Here is a 12,557-nt window from a genome sequence, read left to right as displayed (position 1 = left end):
GTATGACACTCGCCTAATACTGAGTGTGTATCTCTTGTTCTGTATTCTTGCAGTTAGAAGAATTTTGTACTGCTATGGGGGTTTTTTCGTGTATTTTTTAGCTGGCTGTTAACCGACCAAAGCTTGCTTTTTTTTTTTTTTTTTAATGTCTTCCTTAAGGTGGTTTTGGTTTAGAACTTTTTATGAAAGCAGAACATGTATTAGCTGAGATCAGCACACCTTGAACAATGGCATTTATATGCAAGAAACACAGCTGATACCATTCTTAATTACCTTTGCTTCTCAGCTTTCAGTGGTGTAGGCTAGATATTAGTACTGAAAAGAGTATTTTTTTGATTAATATTCCATACACTGAAAAAATTTTGCTTTGAAAGTTTAAAAACCCCCAGCTGTTCCAAAGCCTGCTCGTTTAAGCAGTAGCACTGGTCTTCATGTATTAAGAAATAACGATTTTTCTTTACCTTTTTAAAAGAGCCCTACCCTTCTCTGTCTGAAATGGGACTGGATGTATTCTAGAAGACTCTTAATTTTGGTCGGGGGGGGGGGGCAGGGAGGGATGTGATAAAATTCCCTTGTTAGAATAGGGACTGTGCTTGTTGTCAAGGGAATATAAATGCAGCTGCTTGACCTGCAGACAGGCCTTCACTTTACACTCTGCGCAAATCACCTTAATTCTCTGAAAGGTGCTGCCTTTTGGAAGGGGAGAAGCATGGTCTTTTAAAGGTGTGAGTTAGGAAAACAAACCAAGGTTGGAATCAGAATGATGAAATATTATAATGATAAACTGTAATTGTCTCAATACAATAATAAGGTTCTTGTCAGTGAATGTATTATCCCTGTTGTTGCTCCCATCAAATACATAGTTGTGAAAACAATGGATTTTAAGAAACTGTTCTGAATTTACTTTCCTAAGACCTAAATTCTTAGTGCACTGGATAGTACAGTAGTAAAGTAGAGGTTAAAGGGGTTTGTGGTTTGGTTTGTTGTTTTGGGTTTCTTTAGATGGGCTGATGAGAGTGGACTTTCTTGTAAGCAATTAAGGAATAACTGGGAGATTGTTTTGCCTTTTTCAAGTGGTAGGAAGTAAGATGGGTCACTGGTATTATAGCCCACAGGAGTTTCTTGACACTGGGAGAGGAAAAGCATCTCTTCCGTACATACATGTATACAGAAGTTGCTTTGGGTTTGGTTTTTTTTGTGTGTACCTCATCTCAGTAGCTTCTCTGATGTTACCAGTACTGGTCTGCCTCCAAAATGAAGCCTGTCAGAACAATACATAGAAAATTAATAGCAGTAAAATTTAAACTGGTAACTCTGAAGCCTAATGACACATGTTTACTGTTTGTCCCAATCCATGCTGCTTTTACAGTTGTCCTTTTACATCATCTGTTGCAGTATAGGGTTAAATATCTAGTAGAAGTACTCCTCTTTGTAGCTATAAGAGCTAAAATTTCAATGTCAAAGCAGGGGGAGGGGGGACAAGCCCCTCAGTTGTTTCTGGTAGATCTAGTTTGTTGTAGTACAGAAGACACTGCTTTATCACCAATTTCTTATAATCTTTAAAATTTTGGGATGTTGTATTGTATTTTATTTTACACTTATATTGTAGCTACCATACTTGGCTTTAATCTTATCTTTTCAAAAAATCTGTGAAGCCTTGTGGACTACACTATCAGGACTTCTTTGAAAATAAAAATTACAATCTTGCTTTTAAAGTTAATTCTGAAGCACTTTCTGTAGCTGGATCATACGGAGCATGTAATGTTTGCGGAATAAAAAGGAAATCTGCTCTGGCATGAGATGGGAGCTTGCTCCCCTTGCTCCTGCCCCTCCTGAACTGCAGACAGCTTTCTTGTCTGGGCTACTTAGAGTTTTGCCAAAACAACATGCTTGGAAAAATAGATTCAGGTAGTTTTTAAAAATGTTACGAGTCTTGTGAAGAGGAGATAAGGGTGTCAGAATTTTATTGACTGCTATTGCTGACACTGATATCTGCACCATCACCAATAAGGAGGAGGAGTAGGTATTTGTAGGATAGGAGGTGCCAGGGCCCCAGATAACCCATCCTCTAGCAGTTCATTTGGCTGCTGGTGCTGAAGGTCATCTTGGATATGGTGCAGCCATGTAATCTTGAGTCAGACTGCTGTGGAAAGAGTTGTGAGAAGTCTTGTCGGGGTTCCCCTTTCACTCAGGAGTTGTCTTTAAGCTGAGGCCCTTGGCCTTGGTTGTTGCCTCAGCTAGGTTGCAGCTATGTGGTTGTCCAGCCACATACCTCGCTGATCTGGATCCAGATGTGTTGACTACCTGGCTTGGTGTGCCTCTTCACTGCGGACTTGCCCAGCAACCACTGGACTGCTGGCTGACCCTGATCACTGTCAGTATACCTGCTCTCCTTTCTTCATTCAGGTACTGTGAGACTATGCCCTTTGTAACAACTATAGACTGTTGGCAGTTGTTCAAGACCAATGTGTAGAAATCAGGTCTTCAGAAGACGACTTTGGACCTGTTGTTGGAAAATACCAAGCACCAAAAGAACCTAATCCACGCTGAACGCAAGTGGCGTGGAGCCATTACTGTATGTTATTTGCTTGTGCTGAAAGCATTGGCTCAGTGAGAGTGTTTGGCCTTCTGGGGTAGTGAGCCCTTGGTCATTCCACCTGCAACAGGCTTTCCGGGAGATCTGAGTTATGCTACTGCTGCATTGATCTTTCTAGAGTACAAAGATAGCGCAAAATGGTCAGCTGAGCTGCTTGTCGCTGGTTATCATGGTGAACTGAAAACCTACCTTGTATTGGAACAATCCAAAGCTTGCAAGATTACAATATCAGTCTGAGCAGCTGTTATGGCCATGGAATAACTGCTGTGGTTTGTGATCCTGGATAGAGGCTTGAGCTTGTGTCTGGCTGTGAAACAAATGGTGTAGCCAAAGCAACTGGTCGTGGTATATATGCATGGAGAGCTCCTTTAGGATCTTTGTGCATAGACAGATAACTAGCTATGAAGATGACATTAGGACAGCATAGAGAAGAGTGCTATTAGGTATTATGAATTTAAGATTTTTACAACAAGGAGGGAAGCAGAGCTGGATGGTGTTTTCAAGATGCATCTTTCCCTTTCTGGAGCCCTTCTGGCAGCTAAACCCCTAGGGTGGTGGAAGTGCACTCAACACCCTGACAGGAGGATCCCCGTAAATGAGATGAGGCCTGGGGGAAGAAATTGGGACCTTTTGATTTTCGTCTTGGCACTTCACGCAAAGAAAGCAGCTGTTAAAGCAGCATGGATTAGGACAAACAGTAAACATTTGTCACTAGACTTCAGAGTTACCAGCTCATACTTACTGTTGTGAGTTGTCTTGCTGAAAACTGTAGCTGTAGTACAGAGTGCAGTTACAGGTAGAAAATAATCAAAATTCATTTCTGTATGCAGATTAGAAATGTTTATTCATTGTGGGGGCAGACATTTTTCATTAGGAATACAATTCAATGCTGTTAAGAAAAGTCTCTTAATACTGTTTTATCGGTACGTAGAAGTAGCCCAAATGCCAGTGTTTTTATGAACTCAAGACAGAGCTATTTGAACAAAATATAGGTAAAACTCTGCTCTGATCTGCAATCACAGAATTGGCAGAAATAGAAGTTACTTTAGTGGCTTAGTTGCTGACTGGCTGGGACTGGTAGTGTCTGCTCATGCTTTTCAAAAATGATTTTCAAGATGTTTTGCAAGACATAATGAAAGTTGTGTGGGAAGGAGAGTGAGAACACCCTGATACTGTGTTAACTCAAACTGATGCTTCCCGTAGGCCGTAACCTGTTTCAAATACCTCATTGTCCATCTTTCTCCTCTGCCTTCCAGAGCAGCAGATTTTTTTTTGACAGATTTGACTTTGTCATTATTTAAGTTACTTTAGATTTTGTGAAAGATGCTTTGAATTTTTTCAAAGATGATGCAAGTGATGTTAACTTGGTCCATTCTTTCTCTGTGCTCCTTTAATGTATTAATCTTGAGTAAGGGATCATGGGAGGTAGTTCATATTCCATCTTCACATAGTGCTTTTCTACAGGGCTAAAAATGTCAGTGGTAGTGTTTTCGTGATGTAAACGCATGAGTAATTAGAAATTTGCATGCTCTTCAAAGTCTGGTGAAAGATCATTGTTCTGTTGGATTAGATACTAACATAGCATCAAGCACCTGTTGTGGTGTTTTCCCTGAGCTTGGGCTGGCTGCCTTTGATCACCATGAAGCTACTGTCAGGTTCTTAAAGCAGCCAAGTGCTATCTGGCTATTGCAAGGTGCATTTCTACTTACTTTATACTTTCATACTTGGCTATGAAAGGTCAAGTCCCTTTTGACAATATGTAAACACAGGAAACAACTTTTAAGTGAGCTGTGTACCACATTTAAACCTGAAGTATGCAATTTATTTCTTAAAGGAGAAAAGCTTGGCACTTTCATTTTAGAAAGAACCTAGCATGTGTTTCTTTTTCTTGCAAAATAATTGACCTGAAGATCCTTTTTCTAACTATACTTGCTAAAAATCATGAAGGCTCTTGCTTTGCAGGAATTGCTTCTGAGCTAAAAAAAAAGAAAAAAAAAATTATCCATTTTGTAATTAAATGGGAAGCAGAGGCCAAAGCTCACATTTCAGAAGTAATACAGACCAAATGCAGCGTGCAGAACAGTAGCCATTAATCTCATTGATGTACAAAAGGGGGCTGAAAGAACTGGGTTTGTTTGGCCTGAGGAAGGGAAGGCTAAGGGGAGGTCTTGTCTTGAGGTAACTGACAGGAGGATATAGACGACAGGGCCAGGCTTCTCTTAGAGGTCCACAGTTGCAACACAGGAGATTGCAATTGTATACAAGAGAAAAAATTTTCACATTAAAAGTGGTTAAACACTGGAACAAGATTCCAAAAGAGGCTGTAAAATCTCTGTGCTTGGAGATACTTAAAAGTTGACTGGACAATGCCATGAGCAGCCGGGTTTATCTAGCTCATCCTGCTTTGTGTGGGGGATTAGACTAGCAGAAATGAGATGGTCCCTTCTGGTGAAAAACTCATCTGCAGGACCTTGCACTTGGTCTATGATTCTGTCATTCTTTGTTGCATGTGGAACCAAAAAATGACTGGCCTTACTGTCAGTTAAAAATATCACAGTAATTACAAAATATTACAGTATCAATTTTAATGTACTTTTTAAAATTCAAAGAGCAATATTCTTATTGTAAACTATGTTTTTGGTTTGGGGTTTTTTTCCCCTTTGGTTACTAAGGCAGACTTTTTAATACTGTTGGTGCCAGCATGCCTATTAGTAGTACTTTTACCTCTGTGTTAACACGGTGTTTTAAACAATTCTTACCACATTCTTGCAAACTGTTAAAGATGGGTGACTGGAACTGCATGCAGTATTAAAAATATTGGCACACTAAAAGGGTGTTCTGTTCATTTCTTAATATCCTGTTATGAGCTCAGCAGTAGTAAAAAAATTGGGCAGGTACGTGTTTTTTACAAAACATCCATAACTCTAAAACTATCTTCTGAGTGACCTAGAACTCACAAATGTACAGAGTCAGCTATTTCACACACATTTCTTTACATTTATCGCTTTTTGAAAGATCTAAAAGATGGAATTCATTTGCTTAGTATCGTGAGACTTTTCTGTAGCTCTTTTTAACAAGCTTTAAACTGACAATGAATACAGCATTAACAAACTGTGTGACCTCACTATTCATCTTCCGTGGTAGAAATTAAAATTACACTGTTCAACAACATGTTTCTGGTAATCTTCCTGCATTATAAAACCATTATGTTAAAAGTCTAAAAATCCCGGGATAATTGTCATTTACCAACTTCTAATACTTTCCAAGAACTTGATAAATTTCAAGCATAATTTCCTTTACATGTGCTCAGTTTGCCTTTTTTTGGGTATTAATGTTTTATTATAGTCTGAATCTGGCCTATGCTGATTATGAAAGCGTACCCAAAAATCTCAGAAAGTCAGCTTTCATGCTACTGGTTTTTTGCTCTTTTGTACTTACTGCAGTGGAAAGTGAATCTGCTTTATTCCTTCTGTATTTTCTGTGTAATCATAATCTTCACCTTCACATGCATCTTGCATTTTCCACCTAAGTAGGTATTTTTAAGTATAATGAATTTAACTGATCTCAGCATGTATGTTTATTTAAATATTGATTTCCTTTAATTCTTCAACACATTTAAACTTTAGTAACCATTTAAGGTACAGTGATTCTTTGTTGTGAGAAGTGAGTAAAATCTTCCTGGGAAGAAAGGTACATAGAGTAGACATCTTAATCATTTTCTTCAGAGACACTTTTATCACAGTGATGAATCATGCTAATTCTTTTTCAGTGAATTTAAATTGAAAAATTACAGCTACTTGTAAAATTGCACCTTTATTTTTACTTTTGTGGAAATATTCCTGTGCAAAAGACCTTCAAAACTTTTTTCACCCCTGCTAATCCAATAAATGCTATTTCCCATGGCCAGCACACATCTGTCGTGCTTTTGGGTCATAGTTGGTGGTGGTTTTAGATCAAATGGATAAACCTCAGATGAGATTTAAAGGAGATGAAAATGCTTGTTCTTCCTTTTCTCCCATATGAGCCAATTATAACTTGATAATCTGAAGGGGTGAGAGCTAGCTGCATATTTGGGCTGATAGCTGTGCCTTCCTACCAAGCCACCCAGACTCCATTGATACTCAGCCTGACTCCTGGAGCTCATAGTCATCTGTCTTGCCAAAAAGTTTCCTATATCCTTATAGTAAGTTCTCAGCCACTGCTGCTCTTTAACATTGCTTAACCACATGTACTGAATTGTTAGCTTTGAAACCCATCCACTGTTCCTTTCTAAAAGTGTTGCTTCAAAAAGGAGAAGCAAGACCATCTCCCTCAAAAACAAGCAGCAGTTCTATTCTTAATGAACCTAGGCCTCTTGTATCTATAGGATTGTGAAATGTTTACTGAAGAGTTTAATCAAGTAGTATTAGATAATCATCTGAATTGTCAAAAGGACTGATACTGGTACAAATGACTGTGTTATTGTATTGCCTCTTGTATGGTTTGGCTACATTTTTTTGAAGGATATCCAGACGTAGCCACAGTACATAGCCAGACATAGCCTGACGGGTTTTTTACTGGTATATACTGAAGCAACTCATGGGGAGTGTTTCTAACACTTGACCAAGAGCAGATTTAAAGGACGTTGCTCAGTTATCATCACTCCTGCTGCGTTTAACATGGTGACATGCTTATTAACTCTTCAGTTACTGTGCATCACTTTGTATCAGAGGATATACTTTACCTTGTTACTGCTTTTACTCTGTGTGCTCTGTCATTCCTCTTACTTCACTTTGTTGGGTTGTTTTTACCTTTGTATAAATCCTTTGCCCAGATGAAGAGTGTATGTGTAAGTTCTGCTGTTGGAAGCAATGAGGGTGTTATGTGTTCATACTGCACTTAAAATCTCTAAGGGTGTATGGCTGTAAAACGTCTCTGGAGGGGGCTTCTTACTGAGCTGAAAATTCCATGGAATTATAGGAAGGTAGTCAGCTGGAATTTTTAAGTTACATTTACTGACTCATGGTGTAATTTGCACACCCCTTCAAGGAAGCAAAATTGTATCAGAATAAATGCATATTTTCCCCAAATTTTTATTCATGCATCAAAAATCTTCTGGTTTGTGATTGTTGCTATAAAATACATTTTAAGATGAAAATTCAGTGTCATCTCTTTCGGAGGAAAATTTTTGTTTTCTTTTCTGTTGCAAGCTTTTAATAATTAATTTAAGTTTCTGTAGAGTCAGCTAATTCTCCCATGTGCTCTCAAATACTATTAGCTACCAAAACTGCATTGTAAACCACACAGAATAAGTGAGCACTAGCAATATTTAATAGATACAGGAATATTTACATCGTATGCAGGCAAGGTGTTCTTCTGGTGGAGGTGGCTTTTATGTTCTAACCTTTATGCCAGAGGTAAACACCCTGTGCCAGTCAAAGTACAGTCTTGTCAGCCTAACAGAGCTGGTGCTTAGCTTCTGCCTGCATGCTTGTGTCTCAAATGACAAAACTGAGTGGGTGATGTTTTAAAGCTACATCCACACCTCTTTTCATCAATTCCACTAAATGCATATAGAAATCATGCAGTACCATTTCTGCTATAACTTGCCAATTAAGATTTCTTTTTCAAATGCAGTAAAACGAGGTGGGATCTGACTCTGAATTGTTATCGGTAGTGGAACTGACAGTTTTATGTCAATTTTCATAATTGATCTTGTTGCTGATAAGGATCTGAATTTTATGAGGTAAATATTTTCTAAGTTATCCAAAGGAAAAATGGTAAGTGAAATGTAAAAGATGTAAAAACAAAGTAAGAAGTTATTCATTTGGGACTTTTCTAGTTGTAGCAGTCTACTAATTTGAAACACTTCTTTTTTTCTTTTTTTTTGTGGAGTTTTATGGAAGGTTTTTAATTTGCATTTTTGGATTAAAGCTACCACCTGTGTGGCTTCATGTAGCCTCTAGAACCAAATTCTTGTATTGTTTTTGTATTTAAAGTGAAAGCATAACAATATCAGTGGTGGTTCAAAGGTGTCCTGTGTTCACTCAAGCCATGTTGGAAAGGAAACTTCAAGAAAATTGGTCAGAGCTTGAAATCCCATAAATAGTTTAAGGAAAAAGTGTGTTGTCTGTCCTTCGGGTGTAATAAGTTTTTCTTCAAAAATATTTTCCAAACAAACTGTAACTGGTCTTAACACTAGACTCTTTCTTCTAACCTATTCGCAGAATATTTTTATATCTTTTGCTCCTGTTACATCTAATCTTCTATATAAAGTATCTTAAAATCCAAAAATTAATGCACAGATTTTTTTGAGGACTGTCTGTTAAAGTTATTTTTATGCTATAAAAACTTCTGTGTTGTTCCTGTCCCAATAGGAAATAAAGATCTTAATGACCTTTGAATCAGAATAAACACATCCTCTCTAAAGTAAAATTTTGAGCATATACTTCACTGTGTAACTTTTCTCACTCCTTCTTACTGGAAACTCAGTGTTCATTAATGTAGCTTAAGGGATAAAGAATCCTAAAGCTTATTTTTAAATGGAAGAAATTAAAATGAATTGCTTTCATTGCACATCTAAATCTCCTGTTTAAAAAGAGAATTGTAAATAAAATAATTAACATTTTGGGAAATACTGTGGCTTTGCTAAGTGCAAATTGTGCCTGACAAATTTTGTGGCCTTCTATGATGGTATCACAGTGGTGGTGCATAAGGGAGGAACAACTGACATCATCTACCTGAACTTGTGCAAAGCCTTTGACACTGTCCCACGTGACATCCTTGTCTCTAAATTGGAGAGACATGGATTTAACGGACAGATCACTTGGTGGATAAGGAATTGGCTGGATGGTTGCACTCAAAGAGTTGCGGTCAATGGCTCGATGTCGGCGTGGAGAGCGGTGTTGAGTGGCATTCCTCAGGGGTTGGTACTGGGACCGGCGCTGTTTAACATCTTTGTCAGTGACATGGACAGTGGGATCGAGTGCACCCTCAGCAAGTTTGCTGACGACACCAAGCTGTGTGCTGTGGTCGACACGCTGGAGGGAAGGGATGCCATCCAGAGGGACCTTGACAGGCTTGAGAGGTGGGCCTGTGTGAAACTCATGAAGTTCAACAAGGCCAAGTGCAAGGTCCTGCACATGGGTCAGGGCAGTCCCAAGCACAAATACAGACTGGGGAATGAGTGGATTGAGAGCAGCCCGGCAGAGAAGGACTTGGGGGTGTTGGTGGATGAAAAATTGAATATGAGCTGGCAATGTGCGCTCACAGCCCAGAAAGCCAGTCGCGTTCTGGGCTGCATCAAAACAAGCATGACCAGCAGGTCAAGGGAGGTGATTCTCCCCCTCTGCTCTGGTGAAACCCCACTTGGAGTGCTGCATGCAGCTCTGGGGTCTCCAACAGAAGAAAGACATGGGCCTGCTCGAGTGGGTCCAGAGGAAGGCCCCAAAGATGAACAGGGACCTGGAGCACCTCCCCTATGAGGAAAGGCTGGGGAGAGTTGAGATTGTTTAGTCTGGACAAGAAAAGGCTCCAGGGAGACCTTATAGTGGTCTTCAATCTTCTTAAAATATTTTATTTTATATATATATTATTATGTTGAAAGCACATATTTTAGTACATTTTGAAATGGGCATAATTGGCTTTCTACAATATTTGAGTCAAAACTTTCCTTGCTGAAAGGTAATTTTTATTTCCTATGAGGGAGCTGCTGGTAATTGCTGTTAGCATTTGAAGTAATTGTTGTTAGCATTTGACATGGCCAGCACTGACTGCTAAGCAAGGTACTGACCTAGCTCTAAAATGATGTCTTTTTCTTCTTCCCAAAATGTTGTTGCTATCATGCTTGACCATTTCTTTTACATGTGTCGCATCAGACGAGGTGCCTAAATTTCACAGGCATGTGGGACTAAGGAAGGGTTGCTGATGCCAAAAAATGAGGAAAACTATGCACTGAGTTGGAAAGTAGGGGTTTTTTTCAGGGAATTACTCCTCCTCCTCCCCCCCCAACAAACAAAACCCCAACAAAAAATGCAAACAAAAACCTACACACAGGGGATGTGACTTACTGTCTATTAAAACTTATTAAGAAATTGCTCTCAAGAAAACCACAAAAAAGCCCTAGTGGTATTTGGTGATACTTTTGTATATCTTGTAATGACTGCTGGAAGTTTTAATGCTGTATGGTAGTTTGGGATTATTTTAATTGTTGATCAGCCATTCAGGACCTTAGTTTGCATCTCAGCTTAGAGTTACCTGCACTGTTAAAGCTCTTCCTATGAATAGACTTTTCAAAAGACTTACCCTATTCCCCATCCTATTTCTAATTTTGAAGGGAGCAGAGAATTTAGAAAGCTGATTCAGTGTTGTCATCAAAGAAAGGTTATGGAAGTTTGTGTTAATTTAAAAATAAATGTTAGCTTCAGACAAGCTGGAAAGTAAATGCAGTTGTTCTTACAACTTCACCAGAGTTCTTGCATGCTGGCTGGGCACTTGGTTTAGGTTGTATTAGGGTGTCAGATGCTTAAGTTTGACTGTAGAAAACCATGTTGGGGCTTTTCATCATGTTTTCTAATCTATTGTGTCATCTCTTTCTAAGCCAATGCATGACCCAGCATTCTTCAATGAATTCTTTGGGATATCTGTTAATAATTATTAAATTCACCTGTTGTCATTCAGAAGCATCCAATAGAAAGCAAGGAGTAAGCCCCAGGGTTTAGTGTATGTATGGGGAGTGAGGAGAGGAAGAAGTGGGCTGATGTGCTCTGGGGAAGTAACCAAGTTATTTTACTTTTTGGCTGTTGATTGTTGCTTGAATTATATTTATTGTAGATGCGTGATGGGTAACATTTGATTGGCAACTTACTCAGACTCATGAGTAGTATCTGACTAGAATTACAGGTTGGTGTGGGGAGTTTGGGTGTGTTTCAGGAAACAGCACTTCAGCTTATAGCAGATGGTTAGGCTTGATTAACTGATACTTTTTTCAACCAAGCATCCAGAGTGGCAGAGTTTATTCAGTGGTTCATGAGTTTCTTCAATTTATTTAATATAAGTCTTCTACTGAATTACACCATGCACTTGAATTATGTTCTGTAATGTAACTGAAGTGTGGTCTCACTACAGTAGTGCTCCATTTTCTCAGAGAGACTTATTTATTTAAAAATAATTTTAAAGTTTTCAAATGCAATTGAAGATGTTGCATAAGAAGTTTGATTTTATACCATGAGAATGGATTCAAGTGCACTGCAATCGGTAGGAAATTGAGGATTTTTCTCTTAGGTTTCTAGTAAGTATGTTGTGTTTAAAAGTTAGTTTTGCTGTCATATTGACTGTATGCATGCCAAAAAGCTCAACTGAGAGTTCTTTATCTGTTTGGTTTCTCTCTTCAAGACAGTTTTTTCTTCCATTGTCTATTTGATTATCCTCCCTGTCATTTTTCTCTCTAATTTTCAGGTGGAATTTTTATTTCATTAGCTCAAGCCCATTTCGGCTTGTTTCACTTGTCATTTCTTGTATAAGCATTCCTGTTTTCCTCTTTATGGTACATTGCCTTTAAAGTATTTATACAGTTATCACTTTTACTCTTCACTTTCTGTTTTTAAAAATTTTAATATAGCTTTAAAATCCTTATTTCTCTTAAATATTACTACAGATATTCTCAAGGTTTTTTAAAATTTCATATGGCTTCTAAGAACATAGTTGACTTGTGATAAAACTCTTTGTAAAGCAGGAGCTTAGGTGCAGGGTGGTGTTGGTCCACTTTTGAAAAATCATTAGGTAATTAGGTGCACAGATTATTCACTGTTGATCTACTTTTTTCATCATTAGACTTATGATGTACACCTGGAAAAGATGTTATTGGAAGTAATTTCAGTGCCTCAGGTTGTTTAGTATGTAAAAATTATGCCAAATAGTATAAAATTACAGAAGGCTTATTTTCTACTTCATTACCAGTCAATCCTTAAAATCTCCTATCTTA

At 38.3% G+C, this 12,557-nt stretch overlaps 1 protein-coding gene across 6 annotated transcripts in view; it reads left to right on the top strand.

The window, feature by feature from the left end:
• Positions 1–12,557, top strand: part of PPP2R5C (protein phosphatase 2 regulatory subunit B'gamma) — an 86,832-nt gene that overhangs the window by 32,228 nt on the left and 42,047 nt on the right. The window lies entirely within an intron of this gene.

This window comes from Buteo buteo, chromosome 6 (assembly GCF_964188355.1).
Source record: "Buteo buteo chromosome 6, bButBut1.hap1.1, whole genome shotgun sequence".
Classification (NCBI taxonomy): Eukaryota; Metazoa; Chordata; class Aves; order Accipitriformes; family Accipitridae; genus Buteo; species Buteo buteo.
Note: the sequence above shows the minus strand (reverse complement) of the source record. Positions and strands in the feature narration are given on the sequence as shown.